This window comes from Mycetomoellerius zeteki, unplaced genomic scaffold (genome assembly GCF_001594055.1).
Source record: "Mycetomoellerius zeteki isolate Tzet28-1 unplaced genomic scaffold, Tzet1.0 scaffold223, whole genome shotgun sequence".
In the NCBI taxonomy this organism is placed as follows: domain Eukaryota; kingdom Metazoa; phylum Arthropoda; class Insecta; order Hymenoptera; family Formicidae; genus Mycetomoellerius; species Mycetomoellerius zeteki.
The window spans coordinates 1,289,869-1,299,327 of NW_017257198.1; the positions used below are offsets into that span (position 1 = coordinate 1,289,869).

At 42.8% G+C, this 9,459-nt stretch overlaps 1 protein-coding gene across 4 annotated transcripts in view; it reads left to right on the plus strand.

Moving 5' to 3' along the window:
- The window catches only part of retn (retained), a 113,434-nt gene that overhangs the window by 17,282 nt on the left and 86,693 nt on the right, over positions 1-9,459 (plus strand). Inside the window, exon 1 of one of the 4 annotated variants that reach the window (XM_018448564.1) lies at positions 9,444-9,447. The exons of the other annotated variants lie outside the window; for them this stretch is intronic. The gene's annotated coding sequence lies outside the window, so the exon portion shown is untranslated. Of the gene's footprint in view, positions 1-9,443; positions 9,448-9,459 lie in introns of those variants that run through there. 4 annotated transcript variants of the gene reach the window in all.

The window sequence follows — 9,459 nt, forward strand, 5'->3', positions numbered from 1 at the left end:
CTCTCTCTCTCTCTCTCTCTCTCTCTCTCTCTCTCTCTCTCTCTCTCTCTCTCTCTCTCTCTTTGTATAAAGGGACGAATGGGCAGCACGTGCCCACCGCATGTTTCCATGTAATGCTCCCGTCTTCAAAATTTCTAGGAGTTCGATTTCCGCTTCTTCTCCTGTGTCGATACGTTTGCCTGTGCGTATAAGATTAAATACTGCGGCTGCGTTACATTAATGTGCGCACTTCCGGATGTAATTTATATTTCCCAGCTTTGCATTTATTGAATTTGTTATCGTTTCTCAAGTTGGTAGCACTAATTACTTTTATAAGTGTAAGAAATTACGCAAATAACCTCGCTTTTATTTTCGCTCTCGAAAAATAACGAAACACAATTTTGTGATACGCCAGTATTTACTACTGTGTCCAAAAAGTAAGACCAATTTTCAATTTAAATTGCGCGGATATATCGAATGTGAGAAATATTTTTTTTTCTAAATTCGTAGCACTGTGACAGACATCTGTGTCAAACTTCACATCATAAACGACATTAGTGTTTCAGCTGCGCTTGGTTTTTTACGACGCAAAAAGTGTTTTTTCCGATTTTTACAATGTGTGATTTTGTTGAGCAAAGAAGTTGCGTTAAATTTTGTTTGCGAAATCAAATTTCTTGTGCAGAAACGTTTAGGATGTTGCAGAGAGTCTTTGGTGAGCAGACTTTGTCGGAAAGAAATGCTTACAAGTGGTATAAACAGTTCAAAGAAGGCCGAAAATGAGTTGAAGACAAAGTGATGAAAATCAAGGTGATGTTGACAGTTTTCTTTGATTATCGTGGTGCACTATGAATTCCTTCCGCCAGGCCAAACTGTTCACAAGGAATATTATTTGAGTGTTATGCGTCGTTTGCGTGAAGCTATTCGCAAAAAGAGGCCGGAATTGTGGAAAGACAACTCTTGGTTTTTGCACCACGATAATGCGCCATCTCACACTGCATTGGTCCTTCGAGACCATTTTGCTAAAAATTCGACCCATATCGTTCCACAACCACCATATTTACCTGATTTAGCACCGTGTGATTTCTGGCTATTCCCTAAACTCAAAAGACCACTCCGGGGACACCGTTTTAACTCGATTGAAGAGATACAAGCTGAATCGAAGAAAGCTTTGGAGGCCATTCCGGAAATCGATTTTAACTGTTTCGAGGATTGGAAAAAACGTTGGCATAAGTGTATTGTGTCTGAGGGAGATTACTTTGAAGGCGACGAAATAGATTTGAAATAATAAATAAATATTTAAGAAAAAAAATTGAAATTGGTCTTACTTTTTGGACACAGTAGTATCTCTCTTTCTTGTCATAATGATAATATTCTAAATCACTTAAGTCTGCACACGGCAAAATATTCTCATCGGACAAAAATTTCGCCACGACAATCCTTATGCAGTCAGTAGTCCTATGGTCTCTCGCGGAGAGAGCCCTTCTTCCTTTACCTAGGCCCATCTCGTCACCATTGGCAGCGCTGCTGACTGCATAAGGGCTCTCTCCGCGAGAGACCATGAGACTGACTGCATAAGGATGGTCGTGGCGAAATTTTTGTCCAATGAGAATATTTTGTCGTGTGCAGACTTAAGTGATTTAGAATATTATCATTATGACAAGAAAGAGAGATAAATACTGGCGTATCACAAAATTGTGCGTTTTGCCGGTACCACGTATAATCACACACCGGAACAAGCTCGTCGTTGTTAACGACCGGTTTTAAAACTACGAACATATCGCGGTGACTGCGACGAGTCAATGCTCGCCTTCGCACGAGAACGATCGCATGCTTGAAAAGCTGGTGCACGCTTTAACGATCACCCTTGCTGGCGCAACATTTTGCCGCCTCTTCGATACAAAAATGGTCCGAGCAATCGTGTAATGAAGGGTTATCGACGTTTTAACGATCTTCGGACAGTTTTGGACAGAATTAAACGGATTTCGTTTAGTATTCTCTCTATGGGAATACTTATATGTATCTTTGTGTTTATTACGAGTAGAATTTTTAAATCGCGCGCCATTTTCACAATCGGAGCAAGCAGGTGGCGAAATAAAGAAATTAATATTTATTAAGGGGATGCTGGAGTGACCAAATTATCACATTATCGTCGTATAAAAATCTTCGAATTGACTGAACGGAATAAAAAATCCTTTTACAGGATTAAAGTACTGGAAAGACGCAAAATTAGGAGGTGGTGCAGTGGACCTTGTAGTAAAATCGAAGAAAAGTTAAAAAATTTTTTAATATTCTTTCGATTTTAGATAAAATCCACTTGATAATTTGGTCACTCCAGCATCCCCTTAATAAAATTGATATAATTACAGGTACATAATTATTTCCGACATGAATAATCTTTATGAAAAAATCATCGACAGGTCCATTAGTTTCATCTTTTCATGATATTTGTAAGAACTTTACGAACGGCGAAGGCCTCGTCGGTGCCTAACGTTTCTCGATTTTACTTGGCAATTTTTCACGCGTGTCAGTGGGAAATCGTCACGCCTCGGAGTTATTTTTTAACGTGACGTCGAAGCGGCCCCGCGCGACTCAGCTCGGCTCGGCTCGGGGCGACGCCGCATCGTCCACGCGGACAATAATTCCAACGTCTGTTTGCGGCAGCGATTGCATTTTGCCACCGAGGCATCATTGTCGCCCGCGGAATACAATTAGCAGTAAATTAGCATACGCCATCGGGACCGATAATAAAATCTTGCATATTATAACGATTGCATCGGATCTCACAATGCCGTTGTCGACCACAAATTATTAATTTAATGGCCCAGTCGACCCGCTGCTCCCTCGGTGAGGGAGGGGAATTACGACTCGGGAAGCGATGGCTGCTGGAAATTTTACGCTCGTTAGAAAAGAAGAAATTGTCTGGCACAACTTTGCGACTATCGCTTTGTATTGTTAGTGACACGCGTGTGCCGATTTTACTTCGCACACATTCTTGGATTTTCTGATAGTTGGACGTACTCGGCAATCTCAGCATCCCCTTAGTCTTACTGATCCTCGAGCTTCACCACAAATAATCCGAGAGCTTTATTATTATGCAGAATATATACTTCTTATGTCGATGATTCCCTAAATGATCTCCATAACTTTGTAGCGGAAATGTATCGATGGTTCGCGCACAATTAGATCGCGCGTTATTTACGTCTGGGAGGGACGTCATCCTTCAGGGATGCGTCACGACAAAACGCACTGAGCGAAATACCGCGCCGCGAAAGCAGAGGGGGTAGGAAAAAATAAAAGAACGAGATATTTCGGAGGTTACGCTCGGGGCCCGTGTCGCGCCATCAAACTTCGAAACGGGGGTTCGCCTCTTGACGTCTGGCGCGAGTTGCATTCGCTCGTAAAGGCGTCTCGTAACTCGAGGCGTTATAGACATCGTCGGGGGTATATAAACGTCTCATCCTATGTACTTACCGCCTATCCCTCCCCCCGCCCTTTCTTCAATCTTTTCTCTCTTTCTCGCGCTTTCTCGTCGATCTTCCCCGTACGTCTTATGTACATCGCGTGGTGCGTTTGTACGCGTCTTCACCACCGCCTCGGCACCTACGATGCCACGCCGCCTTCTCATACATATAATGCGATACGCGGAATATACGTATAGTACATAGCCTACCTATGTAGCGCACTACCACCGACACTCGAGCTATATCTTTGTAGTGATGCGGTCGTATATCGCCTGCGAGAAATTACTTTATAGTACTGCAGTTCGGTATTAACAGGCAGCCGAATTTTTTCTTCAACTTACATATTACGTCAAATAAATCTTTTAACTATACAAAATCTCGGGTTCTCGTGTTAAAATCAAAATGGCTCGTAGCTTAAATAGTCAAATCGATCATATACTTTCCCACAATGAATCATGCATCTTATTTATGTAATATATAATTTCGTAATATATGTAACCATCTAACGTCGGACGTAACGGGCGCGTTCGATGGTTGGCGAAGAGTGGTAAGATGTTGTCGATCGTGCCGAGGATGATGGCGACGGTGCTACGCTCTCGTCGGTGTTGCATCGGTGTTGTGCCGGTCGTAATACATTTTAGCCGCGGGTCGTTCGTCCGCCAACATTATATTCTGCTCTATTATTATGTACGACGATGAGGGCCGTTCACCATCCCCGACGTCGATATGAAATTCCGTGGGCAACGATTGGACAGAGCTGAGGCTCACCCCGCGAAAAAAAGGAGTAGCGAGACCATTGCAGACAGGAGGGAGGTAGAACGGCGGAGAAAAAGGAGGAGGAGGAGGAGGAGGAGGAAGAGGATGGAAGATCATTTCGAATATATCGTCGAAGCTGTTCGAATCGTACGGCCCGAGGGCACGCGGCAGCTGAATGTTCGCTGCAGCCGGCATTAAGAATGTGAACGCGATTGGACGAATCCGCGATCGCTCGGAGCCAGCGTGGCGAACTCGCTCCTCCGATTCTTCTCTCTTTTGCCCCTTTTCTCCGTGTATCTCTGTTTCAATTTCTTCCTAGAAAACGACTCAATTGGTAGAGAGAATGGTTTTCTCTTGATGCAATTCCGCTCATAACACTTACCGAGTATAATATATGTATATATCGATTAGATCCGTCAGTCATTTAGCTCTAGCTATTCTTGCATAACGAAGTCTTGAGAAAAAGTTGATTATTAATAATATTGTGATGCACAGAAGAAATGATTTTGCTAAAGTATCTAAATATTTAGCCATATAGACCTGAAAATGATTTTGTTGGAAATTTAAATAAAAATAAAATAATTATGTAGAATATTTAAACTCTTTATTAAAATGTCAAAATTTTTTGCAATATTGCTTGTCATACTTATCATGAGATTCCTAAGTAAATATTTTGATGGTCCAACAAAATTATTTTTAGATCTATTTATAGCTAAATTTTTAGATATTTTAGCGGAGCATTCTTCCTGTCTACAAAATATATTTACTCTTTGAAATCATGTCATTTTTCGGAACATCGGTAGCGTGCAGGACTCGGAATTCAACCGAATTGGGTGAATCCACTTTGATTCTTCGCGGTGCTGCTCCGTGTCGTTCCCTCTTTGCGCTTCTTTCTAAGAAGAGAGACATCGAGCCGACGGGAACGAAAGTTCGCCCCGTAAAAGATCGACGTAATCGTTATAATTAGAGATCGTAAAACGCCGAAGAGGGCCGCTCGCACGTTAGAAGGAAGGGGAAGGCAACCGGGTAACCGCGCAATCTCGGAGAACGAAACTTTGTTCGCGATCCGTGACTATAATCTCGATATAAGACCGCGCGGTTCCGCCAACACGGGAGACCGAGAATACCAGCCGCATTCGATCCTTCGAAGATAAACGACGCTTAATAACTCGCAACGAATCGCGAAATTTTGCCGCAGCGCTCACGTCGGAATTTCGCCGTATTAACGAACGTTTATCTCATCCGGGTGTGTTTAAACGTTGGCTCGTCGATACCGGCAATTTCTTGCTCTCGACGCTTTATTTATTCGAGGCACCGTTGTACGTATACTCGCGAATCTTTTATTCAGCGCTATAGTTCTTTGGCCGTGTATAAGCGCAAGGGGGTTCGGACACCTGTGCGGAGCGTAGACACATAACCGCAAGCGCTTAATGCACATTCGCAGACAACGCGCGAGGCCAGACGAATTTTATAGGTCGTTCGGGGTTTCGGCTTAATAGCCGAATTCCACGTGCGCGTTCAAACGCGCTGTCTGCGCGCAAGATACGGCTACGTGTTACACGTGCGGCGGTGCTGCGTTTTTTCAACAACACACTTCTGTTATGTCAATCGACGCTGCAAAATAATACTTTCCCATAATCGTATTGATTCCATTAATCCGAAGATATCGAACGTCTCTGGTTAAAGTTAAAGAAAAATTGCGGAAGAAAGATCAAAGAACAAGGGAACATTTTCACCTGTCGCTGAGAGTACGACATCGGATACGGATAATTGAAAATCGTGATGCGCGGTAAGGTACGGTGAGCAAGGGCTTAGCACTCGGTACGTTTTACGCAGCTTGTCGCGGACAGCTGTCCCTCTTTCATTTCGTTAGACAGAGGGACACTTCGAAGGAAGGCGACGATGGTGGAAAGGTAGCAGGACTGGTCTTCCGCTCAAAGCGAGGTCGATGTTTTTCGGTCGCTACGCGAAAGACTCGAACGGTTTTAAAGCCGCAATTTGTCCGGCCGAGAGCCGACAATTAATATAATTACGCGTTCAATGAGAATTACCATGCGTCTACTATGGTTGCGCACCGCACAGCTGCTGCATCTCCACCACTGTTTCTCCGTGATCGTGATTTTTTGCGATCGCGGCTAGACCGTAAAACACCGAGCTTGGTTCGCTCCAGAGAGGCGGACGGTTAGGTGTCTTCGTCTTTTTACCGTCCTCCCCCCTCTCTCTTTCTCTCTCTCCACAGCTTCGTATAGCGCCTGCAATATTTTTACCTTCGTCTTGCGCCTTATCGCCCGCAACTATTACCTGCCACCAGCGGAAAGATCGTTGCCGGTTATGTATTACCGAATTTATGAACCGTAGATGTTCACGGGCGGATCTTTCTCCCGGGTCCGCGATCGTTACGTTGTACTCGTATAAAGCTACATATCAGCTTAAGGGGTAAAGCTAACTCGATTAGTCGCATTATTGGTATCGGATAATATGCAACACAGGGGTTCCTACGCTACCGGGGCATATTAGTAACAGAATCCCTATAAGGCCGCCGCATTTGATATTACCTACACCCTGCCGCGAGCGAGACCGCCATAAGAACGGTGTGCATTTTCTCGCGATCGACCGACTCGCAGCCGCCGACGCCCCCACCTCAAATGTATCGGTTATAAGCGGGGCATAAATTACTCAGCCGGTAGAAAAATGTCGAAGAGGCGAACGGGCTCGACCCAAGTCATTCGCGGCTGTCGCTCTGATTGGCATACACATTTAGATTTCGACGTGTATAACCTTCCTACAGTAAATTTGTTGTTTGTAATATCGTGTCATGTGTATACGGAAACTATTCTAAATTTCTTAATTATAACACAGATAAAGTTTGAATTTTTATATAAATATTACAACGAGATTAGCGTTTATAATCGATGTCATAGAGTCTGCGATCGTAAAAACAAATATTTTATTTATAATCTGTTTATTTAAATTACTCGTTTACATATAAATTAGGATTTAGCGTTGAAAGGACGCGCCAATCTGTCAGCGGTGCTTTGCTCTGGAACCACAGCGAGTAAACGCGGAGAAGGAAGAAGAGGAGAGACGGGAGGAGGCGTTGCAGATACGCGTCGCGGGACGCATGCTGCGTATCCGCGAGGTCGCGTGCTCACACCAACCACCTTCCCCATGCAGACCTTAAGTCTGCGGTGAGAAGCCCCGTGTTTACGGTATCCCGTTTCTTTCTCGTTTACGCTCGCGCCCTGTACACCGATGCTACGACTTGGCGCGCGCGCAAGTCGTGTCAGCGCCCGTTATATGACCCCTTTCATATTCGATCTCCTTTCATGGTTTAATCGGCTGATATCGGCTGCTGCGTAGATAATTAGTTTATACCACGTATCGCAAATACTTACAGTTGCGCTATATTTATTACGGATGTTTTGGTATCTCTCTTTAATTATATGCGCACACTTTTACGTTTGTGAAACATGCAAGACGCCTGAGGTACCCCGCACACTTCCTTTCATCTTACAATTAGTGTCATGTACGTTTTCATCACTGACACCAGCTGTCTCTTTCTCACGTAGGTGTCGTAGCAGTCAAACGAACAGTTTACCACGTGTCGGCTTGTTTTATTATAAAAACACTTTTTACTCCTTACCTATAGTGATCAATCTTGTAATTCTTTTCAATCGAATTTAATAGATGTAAGTAGTCGATCTTGGAAAGAAGGAAGGTAGAGTGTGCGAAGTAAATATTTTCGCTGCATAAAAAGATTGTATTGAAGGCAAAAGAGTAGAGACGTATAAACTATAGAGATAATATGAATTAATTTGAATTAATAATTTGCAAAAATTTTAATAAACAGTATGCTTTTGCAATTGAGACAAGTTTAGTTGCCATATCAGCACAAATTTGTGAAAATATATAACAGTCTTATCTCTACCTGTCCTTAAAGTTGATGCTATATTTTTGCAATGTACTTGTATGTGTGAGCGGAATTGTAATATTGTCGTTAATTATATACTATTGTCGTTAAAGCGGCAATAATATATAAACATATGGAAGTGGGTCGTAAGGTAATCTTTTATTACTGCTGCCATTATTATTAATGATTCTGTTTGCTGTCGTCGCAATTGCGATACGAATAGCGAGGCAAACCAAACTTTATGTTACCTGATATTTTCAAGCATTCGCAGAGCAGTTATAAAATTGCTTTTATTAAGCAAAACAATTTTGTCTGTAAATGATATACCTAATGATAGGTATAAGATCATGTTGGAATAAGCAACTCACGAATTCAAAGCGATATTACATTACATTCATAATTCTTAACACAATTTTAACATACAATAAAAACTAGTATACATACCGTAATATTTGCTCTGAGGCATATTTGATATTCGATACATGGTAAATCGCTTTCACGAGAGGAGCGCGAGATTGAGGAGGAGGTGTAATATCGGGCCCTTTGTATAAAGTTATTCCACGAATTATATCGAGACATTGCGTGACTGCGAAAGTTCCCAAAAATTTCCGTAGGTAGTATAATAACGTATACCAGAATCTTCTTTTGATCTCGTGTATGGGTTGAGATGTGGTCGATAATTAGATTAATTAGCGTTTGTCGAATAAAGCCCTGTAATCTGTCCGAATTGCCCTCGGTAGGAAAGAGTTTAATACAGGCAAGGAAGCTTTGCGAGCCATGGCGTGCCGCGGAGCGTAAAGAGAACAAAACGGATGTTCGATATAAAAGTCGGCGATTGATTCACGAGTGTCCTTGGAGTATGCATCGTTATAGCTATATAGGTACATGTCGCGTGTGTTTTTCGGTATTACCGGTGCAATCGTTGCAGCAATGAAATCTGCCTTCTCTTGCAGGAAATGCTGATTGCTTCATAATTGAGGCAGCAATCATTTCTGCGTTAGAGTCATTAGCAAATCAAGTTGAAAGATATGCAAGGAAACGTAGGCCTCGAAAATACCTTTTAGGTGCATAAAATAATATAGAACAATATTTTTCGGTGTAACGTACGTTAAGTCATTTATTGCGATAGAATTGATCGTGGAAAAGACAAGGCCAAGGCTGTCATTGTCCGTCATTTTTCGTCACTCGTCTCGAAGGCGAAGACGATCTCCTTCCCAGCATTGGCCAATGTACCTACGCGCTGCAACGACGATTGTATTATCCTGATAGTTAATGCTATTTCGCGAGCCAAGTTTGACGAGTTTACGACGCGATTCTACGAGGATACAGAACGGACGGTTCGTGACCGGCTCC